Below are 25193 nucleotides of genomic sequence, written 5' to 3' on the forward strand. Positions count from 1 at the left end.
TTCTAAAATACAAATTCTAGGGAAAATGCATTGTATTGGCTGAGCTTGGTTTAGGTGCCTAATCGTAGGCCAGGAGGGACCAAAGCACTTGACTACAACAGTATGAGAGAAGGTTTTCCAAAGGAAAATCTAAGCGCTGTTCATCAGGGCAAAGGTGGATCGACTATAGAAAAAAGAAACCTGTAGAGGCCCACTAAAGAATGCATTTGTGTTCTTTAGGTACTTGATTGTTCTCCAGACTGTATCTCAGATCTTTGAGTGGTTCTAGAGACTTCCTAGGATTTTAAGTCCAGATTTAGCTGAGCCTCAAGGTTAAGTTAAATTTTACATATCATTTTATAATCCATACATTGCCCTTTATACAAAATCTCCACCCCAAGTCCTAACTACAATCCTCAATTCATTTAGTATGGGAGACCAAGAAATGTGTTGTCCTTAAGGAGAGATTTGCTCAATTGCAGTGAGTGTGGTCAGTAGAGAGTCACTGTTTTAGCTACAGAAAGCTGGCTTGTCCAAGGTCATGCCTTTTCTGGGACAGTCCACATCCAGTGAGTAAGAGAGGCAGGAGCATAAAGGCCTAGTCCTTTCAATCAGATGTGGGGCAACTGTGAGCAGCATTCCTTCCTGAGCTTCCTGCCTGGTTGTCCAAGCTTGTGTGGGGTCTGTACTGCAGTTCAACTTCTTCATCTTCTCAATCCTGCTTCCTCCCACTTATTTTCACAAGTGTTGACCTGCAATCAATATCTTGAACCCCAATTCATCCTACAACCTGCTTCCAAAAACCCCGACTGATGACACTTGGGAACTGAGTCAGTACCAGTAATGTAGCTCACTCAAAGCAACATTAATTAAAGGCAGACATTTAATTAGAGCATGTATCTCTTGACCAGAAATCCAGTCCTACTTCTATTCTATCATTCAGCCTCATGTCTACAGACACCCGTGACAATTTTGTTGACTCAGGTCTTGCAACCATTAGTATCACTCTAAAGTGATTAGATACAGCCACAGATAAAAATCATGAAGTCACCTTATCAATCAACTGTTCATATCCCTGGGACCTAAGAACTCCATGAAGCTGGTGGCTGGCTCACCCCAACATCTCCACAAGTCAATTTATTTTTGGTGCAGCCCTAGGGGTATAGGTAAAATACAAAGTGATATTAGCTTACAAAATGAACAACACAAAAAAGTTGAGGCTCAGGTATATGAGAAGTCCCTGTAATTCCTACACCAGCCCCTCACCCTCAAGTTTTCAAGAAAATAGTAAGTGGCACTTGCTATCTCTGTCTTTACAAAAATTTCCTAATTCTCTCTGAAATCCCGGCTAAGGCCAAATAATTATTTTCCTGGCATGCTTTGTCATGAAAACTGATGGATTATTATAGGATGTTTTAAATGAAGAGTGAAAGAATAGATGCTGCAAGGAGAAAATACAGTAACCAAAAATTCCTGCTCCCCTTTAAAATGAGATTTTAATTTATTATAAGCATAATGTTTAGGTATGTCAATCTGTTTGGGGTTGGTTGTGGTGGGTGTATGCAAAGTAGGATAATTTTCAAACAATATCGAAATCACCACCAGTAATATTTCTAAATTAGCTTGCTTAATAGTTAATATTTTTAAATCTTGCTCTTTTGGAATTATTAAACTTAATCTCAGAAACACTGCAATTACAGATCTTCACATTAGTTGCAAATTTCATTAGCTCCATAAACTAACTTACTATTGGCAATTCAATATTTTTCACATGAATTTAATTGAAAATTGCACTTTCCCTGAACACATCAAATTCATTCACTGAATCATCTTGATTTTTCTACAGAGTAAAATATTATAAAGAAAAAGGAATGAGTTCACATACATGTCAAGGAAGATGGTTAGAGCACTCTGTTTCTTAGTCAATTTAAGGAATAGGCTTTTATCTAGAAAAGGTTTCTGTCTGCCTTGGATGGTCTGAGGATGGTTTAGTCTTAGGAAGGAGCACAATCAGAGTCAACTTCCTAATGTCTAGTGAAGGGGGCACTAGCCCATAGCTTCACTACTTCCCTGGTCTCTGTTACAGAAAATACAAAACTGTGCCTCATCCTGTACATTATTTATTTATTTATTTATTTATTTATTTATTTAGATTGTTCACAAACCATACAATTATCCAAAGATCAAAAGTATTCAGTCACCCATAGTACCATCATACAGCTGTGCATCCAAGACCACAATTAAGATTTTTTCAATTTTTAGAACATTTTCATTACTCCAGAAAAGAAATAAAGACAAAAGAAGGAAACTCAAATCCTCCCATACCCTAACCACCCCTCTTCAATTACTGATTCATAGTATTGGTATAGCACATTTGTTACTGTTGATGAAAGAATGTTAAAATACTAAGTGCAGTATATAGTTTGCAATAGGTATATATTTTTTCCTATATGCCTCTCTATTATTAACTTCTAGTTATAGTGTCATACATTTGCTCTAGTTCATGAGAGAGATTTCTAATATTTGTACAGTTAATCACAGACATTGTCCACCACAAGATTCACTGTTTTACACATCCCCATCTTTCAACCTCCAACTTTCCTTCTTGTGACATACATGACTGTGAGCTTACTCTTTCCACCACATTCACAGACCATTCAGCACTGTCAGTCATTCTCACAACATGCTACCATCACCTCTGTCCAATTCCAAATGTTTACGTTCACCCTAGTTGAACATTCTGCTCATGATAAGCAATTGCACTCCATTCTTTAGCCCCAGTCTATATCCTGGTAACTTATACTTCATGTCTATGAGTTTACATTTTATAATAAGTTCATATCAGTGAGATCCCACAATATTTGTCCTTATGTGTCTGTCTTATTTCACTCAACATAGTGCCCTCAGGGTTTCTTCATCAACCCATTTTTTTAAGACAGTTTTGTTCACACACCATACATTCCATCCTAAATAAACAATCGATGGTTCCCTATATAGTCACGTATTTTCGTATTCACCACCATCACCACTATCTATATAAGGACATCTCCATTTCTTCCATAGAGAAGGAGGAAGAGTCAAAGAACATAGAGAGACAAAAGAAAAAAAAGAGAGAGGAAAAAAAATGACAGCTCGGAAGTGGCAAAATAAAGATAGCATTAAACCAAAGTAGAATAAAAAGTCAGACAACATCACCAATGCCAAGAGTCCCATACCCCTCCCCTATGCCCTCCCCATATGCATTTAGATTTGGTGTATTGCCTTTGTTACAGTAAAGGAAGCATAATACAATTTTTCTTTTAATTATAGTCTCTAGTTTGCATTGATTATATTTTTTCCCCAATCCCACCCCATTTTTAGCACCTTGCAATGTTAACATTTATTTGTTCTCCCTCATGTAGAAACACATTTGTACCTTTTATCACAATCGTTGAGCACTCTAGGTTTCACTGAGTTTACAGTCCCAGTCTTTACCTTTACTCTTTCCTTCTGGTGTCCCACATGCTCCTAACCCTCCTCTTTCAACCATACACATAGTCATCTTTGTTCAGTGTATTTACATCACTGTGCTACTAACTCCCAAAATTGTGTTCCAAACCTCTTCTGTCTTTTCCTTTCTGTCTGTAGTGCTCACTTTAGTGTTTCCTACAGAGCAGGTATCTTGCTCACAAACTCTGTCATTGTCTGTTTGTTAGAGAATATTTTAAGCTCTCCGTCATATTTGAAGGGCAGTTTTGCCTGATGTAGGATTCTTGGTTGGTGTTTTTTCTTTTTAAGTATCTTAAATATATCACCTCACTTCCTTCTTGCCTCCATGGTTTCTATTGAGAAATCCACACATGGTCTTATCAAACTTCCTTTTTATGTGATAGATCACTTTCCTCTTGCTGCTTTCAGGATTCTCTATCTTTGACATTTGATACTCTGATTATTAAGTGTCATGGCATAGGCCTATTCAGATCTATTCTATTTGGGGTATGCCGTGCTTCCTGGATCTGTAATTTTATGTCTTTCATAAGAGATGGGAAATCTTCATTGATTATTTCCTCTATTATTGCTTCTGCCCCTTTTCCCTTCTCTTCTCCTTCTGGGACACCCATGACATGTACATTCCTGTGTTTCATGTTGTCATTCTATTCCTGGAGACGTTGCTCATATTTTTCCATTCTTTCTCTATCTGTTCTTTTGTGTGTATGCTTTCAGGTGTCTTGTTCTCCAGTTCCTGAGTGTTTTCTTTTGCCTCTTGAGATCTGCTGTTGTATGTCTCCATTGTGTCTTTCATCTCGTGTTGTGCCTTTCATTTCCACAGATACTGTCAGTTGTTTTTTCAAACTTCAATTTCTACCTTATGTAAGCCCAGTGTTTTCATTATATGGTTCATCTCTTTTGCCATATCTTCCCTAAACTTTTTGAATTGATTTAGCATTAGTTGTTTAAATTCCTGTATCTCAGTTGAAGTGTAAGTTTGTTCCTTTGACTGGACCATAACTTCATTTTTCTTAGTATAGGTTGTAGTTTTCTGTTGTCTAAGTGTCTGGTTTCCTTCATTACCTCAATTAGGTTTTCCCAGACCAGAACAGGCTCAGGTCTCAGAAGGAGACAATAGTATCAGGTATCCCTGAGGGTGTGTCTTAGAAGATTGATAAACCCTGTGAGGCCTCAAGCCACTGTGCTTTTCTGCCCAACAGGTGGTGCCTGTCAGCCTGTCACTCCAGACTGGTGTAAGGAGTTGTGGCCCATGGCTGTTTTCCCCCAGGCTCTGGGTCTGGATCTGAATGGAAGGCCAATAGTAGAGCTTGGCACCACCTCTTTCCTCTTAGGAAAGATACACGCCCTGGGGAGATATCATTTGCATTTGGATAGTCTCTCTGACTCTGCTATCTCCACCCTTGTCTGGGTCAGAGCACTGGGAAATAAAAATGGTTGATGCTTTCTTCACTGAGCCAAAAAAGGGACAAAAATCCCCCCTTCAGGGCCAGTCTGCAGCCACCCTCAGTTTCACCCATCAGCCAGAGATAGCACTTGGTCCTTTGGTCTCCCCTCCCTCCCAGAGTGGTCCTCCCACTCTCCAAGGTCAGTCGTCACCAAAAGCCTCTGTCTGCTTGTGGGGGATTTGTAGCTGGTATTGAGCAGTCAACATTTATTAATTAGAACCTCATTTGGAGCTGGGCTGAGGTATATTCACTTGTTCAGAGAGTGCTGCTCTCTAGCACAGTGAGGCTTTGCAGTTTGGGCTGCCGTGGGGGAGGGGCTCTTGGCTTGGGTCTTCAGTTTTTATCTACAGATTTTATGCTGTGATCTCAGGCTTTCTTCCATTCCAGGTTGGTGTATGATGTGTGGACAGTCACATTTGTCCCCCCGCTGTTATTCCAGATTATTTACTACTTGTTCCTGGTTGTTTATTGGTTGTTCCAGGGTGACTAACTAGCTTGTACTCCTCTCTATGCTGCCGTCTTCTTCTGACTCCCCTTCATTCTGTACTTTTAATATAACTTGGGGTGAAGGGACAACAAAAAACTAACCCATGTGGTACCAACTTGATGTTACCTCATTTTTATTAAAACACTCATGTTAAACTTGTTTTTTTTTTAAAAAATATTACATGAAAAATAAATTCAATAGTTCATATATTCAAGAAATATATCCCAGGTACATTCTTCTGAGCACTGGGTATATCAGTGAAAAAAAAACAGAAATCCTTACCTTTCCTGCACACCTGTGCCCCATACCACCCCCAAATGTTTTTTCTATGGCATGGATGTAGAGTTGGGAGGTCTCACATTCGAGGGTTTTTTTGTTTATTTTTTAATCTCCTGCATATTTTCAAGCCTAAACTCTTCTTCTTGCCCATAAAAAACTTTTAAATCTGACCACAGTCCATCCAAAAATGGCCCCATAATAGCCTCCTCTAGCACTGTTTTCCTCTCCACACCATTCTTTTTTTATCAACTTCATATTTCATCCATGGTGCCATCTTTGCCTTTCCAAAACATCTGCATGACTCCATTTAAGTACTATATTCTCCAGAGGTTTCCTGACTTCTATAATCCAAGTATATTCATCTACCAATTTCTAGTGAAATTGAATTTATATGAATATGTACCTAATCTCCACAAAGAGAAAAGTAGAACAGAAATGATTACATTTGTTTTCTGTACCCCAAAAGACCTCAGATTATGCTGAGCACAAGTGAGCAATCAATGCTGATTGATTTATTTTTAGATATTCTTGCTAACTCTAAGTGATTGTGACCATTCTTTTAAAGTCATGGTGGCATCTCAGTAGTCCCTTCTCAGTAATTAAAATATGGTTCAATTTTCCATGATTTATTTTTCCATGAGATTGATTTGCATTACTTACAAAAATACCTCTTACATATGACTGCAACATTATGTTGAGATGTTACCTCTGTACCTTAAGAAATTCTATCAAACTCTACAAAGATAAAGGAATTCCAGATCTGTATTCAAGCACAAAACACCTATTTACAGAATTTTTTCTAAAAGTAGACAGCATTTGATTGGGATACAAATGAAAACAGTGCATTCAGAAAACAATGAATACTTATTTGAACATTCTTGACTCAGCATGTGAACAAAGAAATGGTGTCAATAGAAGATTGACCTGTGACAATTCTGAATTTAAATTCATTTGGAGAAAGGGTTTTCATTTATAAGATAATAACTTAGTTACTAATAATATAGTCTGGAAATTCCTGATTTTTTTTCTATTTTTCATGTTACTATTTTATATAATCAGCTGTGGTCCTAGTACTCGTAGTAGCTTTTATCATGTAGAAGTAACAATATTTTCCTTTTGTGTATGCTATGCATAACTTTAGTTTGTAATTATTTATCTTATCATGCTATTGCATAGAGGACCAACATAATTGTCAAAAGCAAGTACTGCTGAAGCCAGCCTAGGCAAGTCATGCGGGTAAGTCAATTGAGTTTTAAGATTTAGGGACAGCTTACCAGCCCAAAATATCATCTGTGAAATAAGACTTGGACTCATAGATGTAGCTCCCCACATATATGCTATTTCAACAAACTATAGCTAATTGTGCTTTAGATTGATATTTCAAAAGAGGACAGTCCCCAGATTACAATTTCAAAAATGCTACATAATGTGAATTATAGAAGTTAACGCTTTTATAAAATCATCTGCTGTGCTTCTTCATTTTTTAATTTCATCAGGTAATTTAACACTATAAAGGATAGTACTTTTGTTTTTAATCTTTTTTAAATCTTGGGGAAATAGTCATTAGCAGCAACAAAAGTTCTATTGATCTCTTACCTCCTAAGTCTTCATGCAATTTATTTCCTTTTTCCTAAAAAAAAATGGATCATTATATGCATATATTTGAATTTTATCTTCCAAATACAAAATTATATATTCCATTCCCTCAATCAAAGTTGAAACTATGTAATATTGTAGATTTCATTTGTGAGAGACTCCTTCACAGGTGATGTACATTTTCTTTATCCTATATAATGACATGAATTTTTGAAAATGCCAACCAAAAGACATGAGAAATCTCTGTTAGGGTATAACTTTTCTAATATCATTTTTATGACATTTACTCTAGACTCTGGTACAAAGTTTCTGTATTAGCTTTTTCTTCATTTTCTTGTTACGTTCTTTTGGATCTGAGGGAATTCCTGAACAAAGAACAAGTAAAATGCTAAAAAGAAATATGCAGTTAAGCACAAACTAAAACACAAGACTGAGTCATTAAAAGGAAAATGTGGATTATGTTTCTTAACATGCTCACCATACAACAAAAAGAGATTACTTAAGATGCATTATTATATTAATGAAACATTTACCCTTCCACTTGTGTAAGTAAGTATTATCTAGTTCAAATACTGTGACCAGATATAATTTGCACATCATCTAAATAACTATGTGGCTTTAATCGTCTTTGAGGAAGTACAAAAGACAATGGTGTGTGAGAGACACAACCCTTACCAGTTAGAGCCTTTGTCTTTTAGTACAGCATAATGCCAAGTACAATTGTTGGAAAGGCTTATATGATAATCACCACAGAAAAGGAGCCTCTTTCTGAATTTTTTCTTTGGCATCAGAATTGCCAGGTTAGCAATACCGAAGTTACTTTTTGAATGTTTGGGCCAAGAAGAGAGATAGATAAGTAAAAACAAAGATTGTGAGCCAATCTATTTTTAAAAGGCTAGAAAAAAAGCAAAAGATGTATGACAAGACAGACACGTGAAAGACAATGCCATGTCTGTCCGCCTATTTTTCCACCTCCAACTACATTTTCCTCAGCTTTGCACCTCTCTATTTGAAATGCCTTCCTGCACCTACCAGCTACCTGTCAGATTTCCACCAGGTTCTGAACCAACACTACATCCTCAGTGACACTCTCTTCCATCTCCCTCTAAAAATAGGTCTTTCTAATACTGAGTATACATTCCTATTGGGTGGGTGGGTCACTGTGGCCAGTGTGGTATAGTGTAAATATTTCAGGATTGGTGAGAGAGTGGCTTTGATTAATTTTGCCATATACTAGCTATATTACCTTGAAAAGTTATTTAGGTTTCAGTATTTCTCATGTGTAAAGGGCAGTGATGAAACTCTATTAGTTTCCCAGGTCTTCCATAACAAAGTAGCACAAACTGGGTGATTTACAACAGAAGTTCATTCTCTCACAGTTCTGGAGACTAGAAGCCCACAATCAAGGTGTTAAGAGGGTCATGTTCCTCCCAAGCCGCTAGAGGAAGAACAGTCCTTGTCTCGTCCAGTTTCCAGAAACCTAGGGTTTAACAGCTGTGGAGTAGAGCTCCACTCTGCCTCTGCCTTCGCATGGCTATCTTCCCTCTGTACCTGCATCTTCGCGTGGCATTCTCCTCTCTGTCGCTGCATGCCTAACGTTTCCTCTTCTTATAGGGTCATCAGTCATATTGGATTAGGGTTTACCCTAATCCCATATGACCTCAACGTAACTTGACTGCATCTGAAAAGATCCTATTTCTAAATAAGTTCACATTCACAGGTAGCAGGAATTAGGATTTCAACATATATTGGGGAAGAACACAATTCGATCCATAACACAACTTATTTCACAGGGTTATAGTAAAGATTAAACAAAATGAATTATATAAAATGCTGAACACAGTGTTTAGTGTATAGTAGGATGACAGTGAATTTTAGTTCTCTTTGCTTCTATCTCTTTCTCTTTCAGCCACTGTTTTTCCCCTCGGATCAACAATGACAACAGAAAACCATAGTGCAATTATAGTTTAGACACCAGGAACTCACCAGGTACCAATGAAATCAGTAGTCAATAATGAGCCATCATCAATATATATCCACATACACAACGTCTTACATCAGGTGTCAGCAAACTACAGCACACAGGCCAAATCCAACTCACCATCTATTTTTGTATAGCCCACAAGCTAAGAATCACCTTTATGTTTTTAAATGGTTAAAAAAAATGAAAAGAAAAATAAAATGACATGAATTCGAAATTTCAGTGCTTATCAATAGTTTAATGGGAACGTATCTACGCTCACTTCATTGTGTATTGGCTATGCCTGCTTTTGTGTTACAATGGCAGTTTATAGTAAAGACAGACTATATAGCTCACAAAACCTAAAATATATACTGTCAGGCCCTTTATGGAAAAAGTTTGCAGAACCTCGTGTTAGATTAATACCAGTAGAGAAACTGCAGCAGAATTATTTATCAACAAACTAGCCTCCCAGATTTGATGCAACTTATCGATGGCAAAAATCACGGTTGCCCTAACAACAGTTTATACATACTAAGCCCTGCCTGAATAGACATTTTTAAATATATAAGGAAATAAAAACTTAAGTAAAAGACATAGATTCTGTGAATGGTGAATTATCTCTAACTTTCATTTATTAAAGTTTCACTTAAAATAAGGTATGGAATTACAGTTCTTGTAGAAATTGCATAGAATATTATGATAACATCACTGAATTACCAAGAAATTTGCTTTTATTTTAAAAAAAAGCATGTTTCATTTTAAAATAAACCCAAATATTTAAGTGTTAGGTTAAAGAGCTTGGCATTTGAAATTCCATCCTAAAACTTTTCTGGAAGATTAATATAATCAGTTTTTTCAGTAATTAAAAATATATAATCAGAATGAATGAAATACAATGAGGTGACATTTAGAGACACTTAAAAACAATTTTCCCATTTGTCCCTTGCATGCTCTTAGGTGAAAATAAAATGCATATTTAAAGAGATTGATCATCATATGTAATGCTCTTTCCTTTCTAGAACAGTTTGAACAAGCACATTTTCTTGACAAGTTTTCTTCTGTTAAAAACAAACTATAACCATGACTTTATTTATGGCTGTCTCATATTTCTTCATAAAAAATTTAAAATCTAATGAGCAATGTCCTAAATTAGTGCTTCTAAAACTTGAATGTGCATATGAATCACCAGGGGATCCTGTTACAAATGCAGATACTCATCTAGTAGCTCCCCTGGGATGGGGCCACACATTGAGTTGCAAGGTCTAAATTACACTGGCTCCTCACACAGACAAAAAACTATATGGCTCTGCTCAAAAAATTAATAATTTTGCTCCCTGTCCACTGTATACCTTCAAAATAAAATTGCTTCTTTATGTTTCTGACTCAGAGATTTCACCAAACTATCTGTTTGGAATTTAGAAATGTAAATTAATACCTGTTTCTACATTCAGAAAACCAATTCTAGATTTTAGTAAAATTCTCTGTGTTCATCTACAGTGCTTATTCTATCCATATCTATCAAATTTCTTGCTCATAAGAAATATGGGAATTTGGACAATGGAGATGGAACTGAGGTATATTTTCACTGGGTATATATTAAAATTTACTTTTAAGGAACGATAACTTCTAAATGTTTACGAACGATTGCTTCAGTCCTAAAGACCCTCCTAAACCTGGTAAATATGAAGGAAAAAGGAAGCTTTGAGAAAAACATAGTGTTCTAAATAAAACTCTAGCAGCCAGAAATAATTTTCCGGTATTATATCAATCTCTGTCATGTAAGAACATAGGGCAAGTGCTTTACTGGCTCCTGAACAAAACAAAACAAAATCTTCAGTGGCTTCCATAAAATAAAAGCCATACATTTTAGCAGAACATATGAAGCCTTCAGGACCTGACTCTCCCTGCCCATCTCAGTCTCTTACCACTCATTCACTCACTCCACACGCCATCACATGGAGGAGCTGTACAGCACATCTCAGCTCTGTGCCTTTGTGCACCCTGCTCCTCTGTTTTGAATGTCTGCCTGTAGAAGTCTCTCTCACTCTCCAAGAAGACCTCCTCTAATGTTTCCAGTAATGTCAGGTGCTTTCCCTTCTAATCTCCCAAGTCCTCTATTATAGCATTTATTATCAGTGGAATTATCTGCTTCTCAGAGACTGATGCTTTCTTGGATAAGCATTTCCAATCGTGTTTGTATTCCAGTGCCAAGAACAGTACATTACCAAAGACACGCTAAATCTTCAGTCAATTGATAAATTGTATATACATTTCTGCATATAGTACATTAGGAGCTGCAAACACTCACCTATTTTGAACAAATATAGATGCCCTAAGTCTGTTCAACAACTGTCATAGATGGGAGGAGACTAAGAGACATGAAGATTAAATGTAATTTGGTATTCCAGATGGATTCTGGAACATAAAATGAACAGGAGTGCAAAAACTGGAGAAATCCAAAATAATCTGTAGTTAATTTAACACTGTTATACTAATATTAATTTCTTAATTTTGACAAAGATACTATGTAAAAATGAAGGTTGTATAAGAGGGGAAGCCAGTATTGGTGATGGGTATGGGAACACTCTGTACTATTTCCACAATTTTTCTGTAAACCTAAAATTGTTCCAAAATAAAAAGTAAAAAACAAAAGCCCACTCAAATCATAGTCCCAAGCCTAACTTCCTCATAGTCCCAAACCCAACTTCCTCAACTTATTCATAATCATTCAACAAATACTTACTGAAAATGTCTAGCATATAGTAGAGGCTCTAAAATATTTGTTGATTGAGCCACTGACATATGAATAACATAAGACATGATCATTTCCTACCTTAGAAATATCATCAATAAATACTATTGAATTGGCCAACAAAGAAAGGGGAACTGTTGCCAGAATGCCACAGTTTACATGAATAGAAGAGACTGCAGCTCTTTGGTCCATTCCGAAGTTTTCAGGTTAGTTAATTGTTCTTTTAAGCAGTAAATAAATGATAGAAATTTTTATAAGGACAACAAAATAAGAAAGACATCAGTGAAATAGACCATATCAGGCATGACATTTTAATACACAATAAATAAATTTTTATTTTAAATAAATAGTATAATTTAAGTGTTGAAAGAACTGATAAGTAATTTGGGGAAAAAGTGAACAAATAGATATGGAATGGCAAATTGATTTTCTATAATAAATATCTACACAAGCATTTAAATAGTATGTTTATCATTCATTTTGAAATAACTTCTATAAAGTTGCACCTTCATCAAAGGACTGCAAAATTGCACATGCCATGACGGTCATACATTTAGCCAAAATAAACTCAGCATTCAAGCAACAAGAATCCCTGTGACTAAACCACTCTCATTTGGCACAGCAGATTAATCCACATTATATTTATATTACAGGAAACTTTCATAAATGATTTTTTTTTTGTTCCTCCAAATAGAGAAACTTTTTATGGCTTTTATTACTCTAATCATTTTCAAGTGTTAAAGAATTATGTAAATAATAGGATTTGTACATATTTTAATGTCTTTTTCTAAACTTTGAACTTAATAAATTTCACAGTTTTGACTGAGAACAGCTTTTTTTCTTTGATAAAAAGGTGTAACTGCTTAAACCAAGACACTGAATTCTAAATCATTTATTAAAAACTATAATCATCAAAGTAATATGAAAAATTCCATTCAGAAATTCTGGGTACATGTGCAATAACTGTGATGAGAAATTTAATATTAAAAGTGGTCTTATGGTTTCTTTTTGATTACTGCCATGCAGTAGAAACCAAACTAGTATGAAACCTTGTGGACGGCAGTATGTTGCCAAGGGAAATACACCGTCCATTGACTCCAAAAAAATACTTTGGACACGTGAAAATTCCTAACCAGAGCACTGTTTTGTTGTCAAGAAGTTGACATTTTCTGTCTTATTTTATTTATTTATTTATTTTTTTAGGATATCCTTTCATGTGTTCTGGAAAAGAAACCGGTAAGGGAGAGAAAGAAGATATCAAATATTTTAGTCATTTTTGACTGGGGAACAGAGTGGACAGGATCTACTTTCGTCGTGTTTCATGAGTCTGACCAGCTCTCTGCATATGCACATCTACCAGCCAGGTACTGGTCTACATTATCTCTTCCCCAGACTTCTGCAATACCTTTTTTTAAAATCATATTTTAAATTTATAGAATACGACATATATACATAGAAGTGATAACTTTCCAAGTGAAATTTAACAAGTAGTTAGAGAACTAATTTCAAAGAATATTATAGGTTACAGTGGCTAAGAGAATTGAAATGAGGTCAAGAGGCTGTCCTGGAGTAGGAGTAACCTACGCAAGCTTCACCAGATATGCCAAATGACCACAGTATGACAAGCCCAGGTTAAGAGTAGTCCTGAACTTGCCCTTGGGAAGGCTGTTGCTGCAAAGGAGAGGCTAGGCCTCCCTAAAATTGTGCCTAAGAGCCTCCTCCCGTATGCCTCTTTGTTGCTCAGATGTGGCCCTCTCTCTCTAGCTAAGCCAACTTGAAAGGTGAAATCACTGCCCTCCCCCCTATGTGGGATCAGACACCCAGGGGAGTGAATCTCCCTGAAAACGTGGAATATGACTCCCGGGGAGGAATGTAGACCCGGCATCGTGGGACGGAGAACATCTTCTTGACCAAAAAGCGGGATGTGAAAGAGAATGAAATAAACTTCAGTGGCAGAGAGATTCCAAAAGGAGCCAAGAGGTCACTCTGGTGGGCACTCTTACGCACACTTTAGACAACCCTTTTTAGGTTCTAATGAATTGGGATAGCTGGTGGTGGATACCTGAAACTATCAAACTACAACCCAGAACCCATGAATCTTGAAGACAATTGTATAAAAATATAGTTTATGAGGGGTGACATTGGGATTGGGAAAGCCATAAAGACCACACTCCCCTTTGTCTAGTTTATGGATGGATGAGTAGAAAAATAGGGGAAGGAAACAAACAAACAAACAAACAGACAAAGGCACCCAGTGTTCTTTTTTACTTTAATTGTTCTTTTTCACTTTGATTATTATTCTTGTTATTTTTGTGTGTGTGGTAATGAAGGTGTCAGGGATTGACTTTGGTGATGAATGTACAACTATGTAATGGTACTGTGAACAATCAAATGTACGATTTGTTTTGTATGACTGCATGGTGTGCGAATATATCTCAATAAAATGAATATTTAAAAAAAAAAGAGTAGCCCTGAAAACCTTAAAGAATAACTGGAACCCTAACTGAGACTATATAAAGGTTTCACTCACTAAGGTTATTCTTCAGAAATTTAAATTCTTCAGAGAACTCCTATGCCAGCTAAGTCCCAAGTCCTGCAATATCTTTCCAATAGGCTCCCTGCTCAATTAGTGTTTGTCTATAGTTCATTTTCTATACTGAATTCAGACAGCTGTTTAAAAACTCTAATAATTTCATATAGTACTTAGAATAAAATCCAGAGCTTTTGAGGATCCTCAAAGGCTCTGAACAGTCTGGTCCCTGGATGCTTCTGAACTCCATCTCCTCCCTCACCGTGCTTCAGCCTCTCTTGCTGGAACATACCGAGGACGTTCCTGATGCAGGACGGTTGCAAAGAAGCTCCCTCATTATCTTCAGGTGTTCAAATTTCAATTCCTCAGACAGATTTAATCTGACTACCTTATTGAAAACAGCAAACCTTCCTTCACCTATTGCCCCCAATCTATCTCTTTCTCCATTTTTTTTCATTGTCCTTACCACTTAAGTTAATATATAATTATTTGATTAATATCTGTCTCTCCCCACTAGAATGTTAAACTTACTTTAATATTTAACCTCCAGTGCCGAGAACAAAATTTGTTACATAATAAGAATTCACTAGATAATTATTAGTTGAATGAATGAATGGATGGATGGATAGATATATTCTCTTTTGATTCCCATATGTTTCCAACTTGTTTCCTTGCAAACTACTTTACATATTCAGAAAAAAACTGGGGATTACAATATATAACACATAAGATTTAGTCTATGAATACTATTTGTCAATTTTAAGAACACTTTCCTCAGTTTATTTTCTTAAATCTTGTTATATACATTTGATGGTTACTTAGACTCGCTGCTAAAATATACTGCAATTATAATATAACTGATATTACTGAAAAAAAAGAGAGGACATTCTCAAAAACATTTTGCTGTATTTCACCATGCACACAATTGCATAATAGTTTCAAACTATTTGGGATAAGTTCAGTTTGACTCATCAAAGTCAGAATTATTAAACTTTTAAAACTTATTATATTGAAGCATGTAGATTATTTGGAATTAGATATAACAGTACTATCTATTAAACAGCCATTGCAGATGCATTTTAATAAATGAATGAAGATGTTTAATTAACATATAAATTATATATAAAAACATTAAAATGCCTGAAAATTTTGTTATGGATATTTTATATCTTTTCTCTTAAGAAGTCACTTAATGTATTAGTGCGTATTGCTCATTGTTTAAGATGAAGAGTTTTAGTGAGAAAAGGTAAACTTAACCTATTAGTTACTTGAATTATTATAGATACAGTACCAGAGAATTTGCCCTACAAAATTAACTAATTAAAAACTTACTTCTTACTGACCTCAGATAAAAGGTATCATACAAAATGAGTGGATATTTACAGAAATACAGTAAGTCTAAAGCTATCCCATCACTGGAGAATGAGAACTATGTAGAAAGAAAAAGGCCGTGTGGTAGATTGAAATACGTACCCCGACAAAAGGCATGTTCTTAATCACAAACAGCATTCCTGTGGGTGTGAAACCATTTGTAAGTAGGACCTCTGAAGATGTTATTTTTAGTTCAGGTGTGGCCAGCTGAATCAGGGTGGGTCTTATCCATATTACTGGAGGTCTTATAAAGAGAAGTCAAAGAGAGTCACAGGGAAGTGGAAGAAGCCAGATGTCAGCAGAAACCAGAAGAGCAGACACAAGTTGTTGACAGGAGATTCAAGACAAAGATTGTGGCAAGCCGACACCAAAACCCTACAGAATTCAGTGAGAAAGCATGACCTTGTCCATGTCTTGATTTTGAACTTCCAGCCTCGGAAACCAGGAGACAAATCCCCATTGCTTAAGCCAACCTTATGGTATTTATCATAAGAAACTGATAAACTAAGACCACATGGAGAAAAACCGAGGCTTCCCAGTTGACAGCTGGTACCAACAACACAGACAAAAGTGAGGCCACCTTGGAATCTCCTCCTCCAGTTGATCTGCCCTACCCAGCACCCTATGGAGCAGAGAATAGCAGTCCCTGATGAACTGCACACAAATTCCTGACCTTCAGATTTATAGCAAATAAAATGATAGTTGTTGTAACCCACTAAAATTTGGTTCATTAAGCAGCAATAAATAACTTTTATACTCGTCTGTGGTGTAGTTACCATAAGAACAATTAATCAGTCTCATACTGATCTTCCATGTAATAAAGATGCTTACGATATCTACTGAGTATTTTATCATTATAAAATGATAAAAGTCAAATATGTTTCTTCCACTGCTAATCTGTGAGACCGGCTGAGGACCACTGATTTATTTTTAATCATTAGTTCACTTGAATGGTAGTAAAAAAAATAATAATAAAGAAGAGTTATATGGTATGGCATAACTATTCTGTCCATTTAAAACTTCTCAGGTTCTGTCCTTCCCCACAATTGGTCTCCTCTTCTAGAACAGTTTGCCTTTAGCTAAAGTAGCATTCTATGATCAAAAAGGCATTCAACTGGGATAGTTGAGAGACTTGCTTATCTTTGCTTATAACCTATGCTCCTCTCTGACCTAAAAATCATGAAACTTCTCTCTGACTCCTTTTCCCCAAGTTAAAAAGAAGGGGGGAAATACTCTCCTCTGAAATTTAATGAAGCTAAAGGTACTAATCCACTGAGGATAACTAACTGATTTTCAATCGTATATTGGAACTCCATGATAGAGACTGTAACCAGTAGAATATATTGTTATTTTGCAGAAGAGAATATTCACTGTTTCATTATGTTCCAGGGGTTTTTATCTTGGTTCATCGATCAGGTTTCTGGGGACAAAGTGGAAAAATCTGACTTCCCTTTTACTTCGAAATTGAGAAATCACTTGTCTTTTTGTAATGTTCAAAATATGACTTATCCCAATCTGTAAATGCAGGACACGTTAAAAGTTAGCATTAAAATTTAAATTGCCAACACCTGTTAATTTTTATTTTCTAAAATTGTCTAATATTTCCCCCACCCCATAGTGCAGGCTTGAAGAAGCTTTCATTTAGAAGCTGCTGTAATTAAAAGTGAATACACTCCTCCTTAATTCAGGTGCTCTTTAGAAACAAAAGGTGCAAGCTGAAGTCAGTTTGGGATCAGGAATGTTTTACATTTGATTGATTTTTTTTTTTTTAATCCATTCACCAAATAGTCATTGCACAGCTTCATTATGACAGACCCTGTTCTGGGTGCTGGTAAGCAGTAAGGTGAGTGAGGGAGATGAGTGAGGTGCTGTGGCCGACTACTTTACAGTAGTCTGGAAGAGAAAATTCAGCAGAATGTGGGAATTTACAGGTCCACAGTCCCTATTTAACTGGCATAGGGAATGTTTTTTTTTAAAAAACTATGCTATGACTGTGGCCTCTATTTGAGTAACAGGCAGTTTACTGTACACATATTGGGTACTATATGTAACTGTGGAGAAAAATGTTCTGCTTGGGCTTCAGATCTGAATAGTATAATAGAAAAAAATGTCTAGGGTATAAAACAATAAGTTTTCTATTCCTCTTAATTTTAAAATTTTAGATACCATAGTGTTATATTTAGGAAAAGATATTTTGCCATTCTAGTGAAGAATGCTTTTATAAAGACCTGGCATAAATTCAAATCCTCTAAAAATCCTTTACTACTTTTTAGAGAATAAACAATTTTAAAATAATTTTTTAATTATTTAGAACTTTGAATTTTAGTTTGCGTCTCTGGTAAAATTTTAATGACTTTCATAAAAGGAGTTGACAACCTGGCTTGAACAACAGAATCTATATTCAAGAAATGCTAAAAAAAATTCACATTTCCACTCAACAGGATTCCTAAAGGGCTTTGCATTTCTCTATATAAACTGGTCAGAATAGAACCATTATGCTCTATGCAATAATGATTTTAATGGGATAAAAGTAAACAAACCAAATAAAACACTAAATAAATTTATGTCATTACTGACTTTTAAAACTTATACACACTATATAACAGCACTTTGAGTTTGAGATGTGGCCTGGGGCCACACGTAGAAATCAAATTAAAGTGAAGAAGCTTCATCAATGTAAGAAATGCATCTTTCTGGGAGACTGCCAGTGGCTTTATAACCCGAAGAAACATTTCTTTTTTTTTTTTCTTTTTCAACAGCCTTTATTGGTAGCCAATTGAAAACAAATGCCATCAAACATAAAAACTGACTATATTTGCTCTACTGGCATTTTATGCTCTCCTTGGTGATATACCGTTTATGCAGGGAAGTTTTGTAGATCATAATTACAGGGTCAAATACTCTAGAGATCAACTAGGCCAAACCTCAAATTTTCCAGATTGTCAGCGACTCGTGGCAGCTAGTCACCAAAAGTCTCCAAGAAACCTCGCCTCCAAGTATTGACACCAGGTGGTCCCTCCCCTTGAGTCAGTCCTGGGCCTGTGATTGCTTTGACCAATGGAATAAGGCATAATTGATGCGGCACAAATTTCAGGTCTTTCAGATGACTGGGAGCTTCTACTTGCTCTCTCAGAAGCCAGCTGCATTGTAAGATGTACGGCAACCCCAAGATCACCATTCAGTGAGAAGCCCAATTCTTGTGGAGGATGAGACCCTGAGTGCAGAGAGAAACACTTGGAGGCCTCATTCAGGAAAGCGAAGAAACTCTCATGGACATAAGCCTTGTCAAATCTTTGAAGGACCCCAGCCACCTGCAGCTCCTAACAGACAGCAACTGAGAAAGAGAGTGCAAGCAAGAACCTCCCAGCAGAGCCTAGGTCCCTGTCAGAACCATGAGAGATAATAATAATAATAATTTTTAAAATGTTGTTTTAGGCCACCAAGTTTGGGGATGGATTGTTACTCATCACCATATAAGCAGATGGCTTCCAGAAGCACAGAACTATAACAGTGCAGGAATCCATCTCTCCGACATTTCATTTCCTGACCCACTTCAAATCACCTGCACCTGTGGTTATCTTCACTTTCCCTAAATATCTATAGTCCTGATTATAACAAACAATTATTTGGCACTTAGTAACACTGCCTTGTATTGCTAGTTGTCTATTTTTGTCTTACCATGAATTAGAGAGCAGAAAATAAAAGTTTTTTTTTTTAATCTTCACACTAGCAGAAACACATGGCTTACATACTCAATAATTATTTAGTGATCTCAATGATAATGTTTTAAAAATTAATGTACTTTGTCTTCATAAACAGTGAGTGTGAATATCTACCTATTTATGATCAGAGATGGGGCAATGATAGCAGTTCTGAAACTTCAACTTGCATCACTATCACCTGGACAGCTTGCTAAAACCAGACTGCTGGGCTGCATCCCCCAGAATTTCTGATTCAGCAGGACTGGGGTGTGGCCCAAGAATTTTCATTTCTAACAAATTCCCAGGGAATGGTGATGCTGCTGGTCCAGGGCTACCCTTTAAGAATCTCATGGGTTAAAATTTAAAAATCCTCTTGGCTAGAAACGCTAGCTAGTCTGTGCAATAGGCTGTCAAGTAAAATGAAGGTTGTCTCCTATGCGTTTCATTTTCTCATGCTTGGCTTCTTTCCTATGTGATGTCCCTTTTTCTGTAACTCCTTTCATGGGCAGTGTCTTCAGCATTATCTCTGCCTTCTAGAGCCCCTCTATGTAAAGTCCTTCCCAGCTCTCACCTCCTCCAAGGAACACAGAAATTGCCAAAATTTTCTATTGCCTCATACTTTTGACTTAGAAATATTACATTAAAGGATCAATCTGGAGCTTGTCCCGGGCTGGGATTAGGCTGGCATTATTCAGGGACTGACACATGTGGTTTGTGTCCAAATGATTTCAAGTAAAATTAAAGACAAACTCAGTCGAGAGTGTGAATTAGTGATAGTTTTGTTATTGTGTTACCTAGCAATGATTTATATACATGTTTAAAAATCATGTCAATGAACTGAAAAGGAGTCAAACACTACTGTTAGATTTCAGGTGGTTCAGAAAACACAGTCTCAGCAAACATATATTAAACACTGTGTTACCCTGTGCTGGGGACAGGCAACATGAGTAGAACACGACAACACTTCAGGGCTCACACACTAGTGGAAGACAAATGGGAAGGGTGAGATTTTGTTTCAAAATATGGAGCCTGTTCTAAGCACTCCCTTCAAAGGTGGGAAGGATCCTTCTTGTTAGTGAGTGAGCTATTCCAGGCCAGGTTTGTCACTGTGCTGGACCCTGACTACTGTAATATATACTTTGCATGTATTAACTCACTGAGTCCTCACAATGACCTTGTGCAGGAGGAACTGTGATTTCCAGCATCCCCATTTCACAGATGAGAAAACTGAGCCACACAGAGAAGTGTGTTGCTATAACTGGGACTGAGGCAGTCCTGTTCCTAGTCTGGACTCCTCATCCCCAGACTGCATGGCTCTCTTTTCAGGCAGCAAGACAGCAAAATTTTAAAGGAACCCAAATGAATGGCAACCTCAAGGACCCGGCTGCTCTTTTTTGCCTCCTGCTCTACTGTATATGACATTTTTATCAGATTGGTTAGCATATTCACTTCTAAATAACACTGAAATTATCTCTGCACTATTAGCCTGAATATACTATAACACTGTACAATTTTAAAAAGCTCATCTTTGTCAATTATCCCCAAATGGATGGATTTCCACATCTGACAACACATAATCAGAGCAGTAAAAATGAGTCAGTTTTGTTAGTAAAGCTGCATATTGCACCCAACTGCCCTACATTTCATATCTAAGAATGTGTGCCTTATCACTATGAGGGAAAGGACATACTTATTTGAGTGTCACAATTTTGATTGAAATTTATATGTCAGAGAATGATAAATGATAGGGTCAATAAGATAAAAATTATAAAATTTAAGCATATTTGGCATTTGAGATTGTGCATTTTTACTAATAGCTAATGTATATATGTAGTTTCTGCAGTTATATTGATTTTGCTTTAAATGTTGTGGTTGTGAATATTTCAAAGGTTAAATTTATATCTAATTATGCTGAAGTTTCCTAACTTATACTAAGACAAAAATACATAATCTTACCATTTATAAATCAGTGCTTCCAATGTAATTTCATAATGTGTTGACTTTATAAACATAGTTATTTTACATACAAGGGAGATATTATTTCAATTTAATTAGGTTCTTTAAATTCCCAACCATTAAGAAAATCAGCTTTGGGGTGTAAAGCATGTTTTCACAGCTATAGGCCGCATATTTTTACCTAGTAAATAGGATGAACACTGAGCATCCAATTGCCCAGTGTTTAAGCCTAATGACCAAAGCAATTCTTATGTCAGTAAACATATAATGTATATCTATGTGACATTTATGGTGTTAGATACTCAGTATTAAAAAACTGGTAAGCATGTTAGCTCAATAATGGTAAGCATGATGATGATAAACAAGTCTGGAACAAAACAGGCACTCAATAACTATTTCTTAAAGAACTACTAGATTAATGAATTGAAGCTAATATTTTAGAGTTCTTTCTACATGCCAGGCTCTGTTCTAATCACTTTGTTGTATTAAATCATTTACTTTTCCTAACACCTCTATTATTTTCACAATTTTCCAGATGAGGAAATCAGGCCTTAGTGAGAAAGAAATTTACCTAGTGTCACACAACTATTAAGTAGCAAAGATGAGTTTCAAAGACAGGTTTGTCTATTTTACAGCTCCAGCAGGAGAGCCAGGCATTCATGCAGCAAATTCTCCTAAAAACTGGTGTGATGGTGTGAGCACAGACATGTAAAGCAAGTGCCCTGACTGCACAAAGGAGGGAGTTATTCTGATTCTGTGGAATGGAAAATATTTTACAGCTGAGTTCTCTTTTTAGTTGGGCCTTGAAAAATCAACCACCAGAGAAGAGGAAAAGGACATTCCAGACAGAGGGGGAAGAATTCCAACCTAGGTAGTATAATCAGGCAATGATGAGTAGATCCATAAGGCTACAGCGGTCAGACAGTGAAAGAGCCAGTGAAACCCAGAAGGAGAAATGCTCCTGGAATCAGATCACTAAGGGACCCTATATATCATGACAAGGAACGTAGATTTTACTGATAAGGCTGTAGGAAGCAACCAAAGTCAACTAAGTAGAGGAATGACAACAAATTTACATCTTACTAAGTTAACCTGCCAACAGGATCGAGCCTATTGGGTTGAGAGGAGGAATAGAGAGCAGGTAGGAGCAACAGGCAGTGAGAACGAAGGAAAGGGGAGAAAATGACCAGTACTTGATCCCACTGTGCTGCTGCTCTCTGTGTGGTCCACAACTCTGAAGAAGTATTCTAAGAAAGGCAAATCACCTTGGCAGCTTGGACAACTAGCCCAGTCAAACCACACAAAAGCACTTTTCAGTCCTCACCTGTCAGTGCCTTTCCTGCTTTTTCACCTTCTCCCCTACAAGCCAGTTTCCCAGGTCCCCATTTCTCCTGCTAGTGCAGCAGAGAGGGGCATTTAAAGTTGGTGGTCATTCCCGGACAGGTCTCAGAGTAGGTTTCCAGTTGATGGGAGATCAATTAAGCAATAATAAGAAGTCTCTGTCCCCAGCACCCCTCTCCATGATTGGCAGTGTCTTCTGCCCCAGTGGCAAGAACTCGTTCAGTTGCTGCAGGTACTTCCCGAGACAAGGGGTCAAATTCAGGACTTCTTGTATCCATCCTCACGAGAATTCTTTATTTGGTGATAGCCTCTTGTGTGTTAATTGAACGCTATTCGCTGCACCCTTATGCATTCTTCAAACATGAAAGTTTTGTTTCCTGGGAAATATTCTTAACACTCACTTACAGACAGCCCCATTATGTAGACAGGGCAAAAAAATAAGGTAAGAGAAAATTTAAGCTTGAATTTCTACATGGGAAATTTCTGAATTCAACATTTGGAGATATGTTTTACGACTTGCTACAAAGACAATCATCATTGTCATGTATTAAATTTTTCTCTAACATACAGAAAAAAACCTCAATCACTTCCATCTATTACTATTATCAAATAGTATTTATAGCATTTAATGCATACAAAGAGCATTAATCAAAAACACCATTGCATCCCTCTAGCATTTGCTGAACTCTCACTACAAGCTGAACATTGAATAAACGCTTTTTTGCTTTCCTGTGGCTCTGGGGCTTCCTTCCTAGTTGGGCACACTAAGAGAAACAAGGAATTGCAGATGCAGGCACCGAAATCCTAATACCTGGCAACCATTTCCTCTCTTACTCAGCACCATTCCTCTTTTATCTGCCCCTTATCCAACAAACAGCCCTGAAGTAAAATCAGCCCTGGAAAATCAAATGCAACCAATTAAACAGTACACTTTCTGGCTCAAGAATTGTTTATCAAAAATCTGCTGTGTCTAGCCACAGTGCATTAATTAGGAGAGCTAAGCTTAGTTCCTCCTCTTGGCCTGTGTAAAGCAGGGAGCAAAATGGTGTTGTGATCGTCCTTGGTTCACAAGACTTAAGGGTCTTAAAAATATCCTGGACTTCAGAGCTTACAAAGGAGAGGCAGCTACACATTGAGACAAAAGTCCAGCAATAGGCACAGCGCTGGGATTTACCAGCTGACACAGAGTAGGACTGGGGTGGCTGGTGCTCTCCATAGGGGCCATCTGCTTCTCTCGAGAGCTGGACAAGAAAGAAGTGGAAAGGCACTCTTAGGAGAAGGCTGTAGCTCTCACACTGCCAGAAACACAAGGATTATATTTCCCCTCCTTCATATGCACAGCTAGTAAATTCTATTTGCATTTTCATATTTTGTGCTAAGCTCAATGTTTAAGAGTGCCATTTCAAGAAAAAATGTAAGAGCAACATCATACAATTTTGTATGTTCCCTGTGGCATTTTCTACAAGTTAAAGCAAATTTTGCATTGGAATGAGGGTGTTTTAAAATATGTTCAAAGAGATTGCTGTCAGAGTGATGATATATTGCAGGGGGGTGGGAATAATCCTTCCTGGGATATTGATTCTTGACAATAAAGTGAGTACATGACAGGACAGCAGGAATATTTATTTTAACATGGTCTCCTGCTCTTACAGAAAACTAAATTAGATTTAATATAAAAGTAGAAATGATTTTCCTTAGACTTTAAGCTCATCCTTTCATTATTTATTTCTAGTGATAAAAATGGCATATGTTGTAGTCCATCTGGATGGGCAACAGATCAAAATAAATGACATAAAACAGAAATATATGCTACATGCAACATGCTGCTATGATCCAATTTTTCTTAAACTTGAGGCAATTTTGCTTATTAATCAATATATTTATCATTCACCAAAAATATGTAGATTAGAGTATAAATATGGAACAGTAGAGGAAACGATTGCTATTCAATGCACTGAAATTATTTACATTGTAACACATGCTTGAGGGATGAATTAAGGAGAATGACGGCAAAAACAATCACACAATGAACTTAAATGTGGAAGGAAACCTCTATTTAAATAAGCACAATTTATATTCAAAGACACATTTTGTTTTCATTAAGTCACTTCATCAAAATGACACTTGGCAAGGAAGAAGGAACAGGGGTGATAATTAGAACAGAGCAAAGGCTTAAGCCAATAGAACTCTAACATTCAAATGTCCCGAGAGAAACACAGCCTCTACCCTGAGGCACGAGCACGGAGATTACTTTCATGGAATGGCACGGCACTCATTCCACGTTTTTAATTTTGGATTATTGCA

General features: G+C 36.7%; 1 protein-coding gene across 1 annotated transcript in view; it reads right to left on the reverse strand.

Moving 5' to 3' along the window:
- LOC119529992 (E3 ubiquitin-protein ligase MARCHF1) overlaps positions 1-25193 on the reverse strand; it is a 581433-nt gene that overhangs the window by 436373 nt on the left and 119867 nt on the right. The window lies entirely within an intron of this gene.

The sequence above is a fragment of the Choloepus didactylus genome, chromosome 3 (genome assembly GCF_015220235.1).
Source record: "Choloepus didactylus isolate mChoDid1 chromosome 3, mChoDid1.pri, whole genome shotgun sequence".
Taxonomy (NCBI): Eukaryota; Metazoa; Chordata; class Mammalia; order Pilosa; family Megalonychidae; genus Choloepus; species Choloepus didactylus.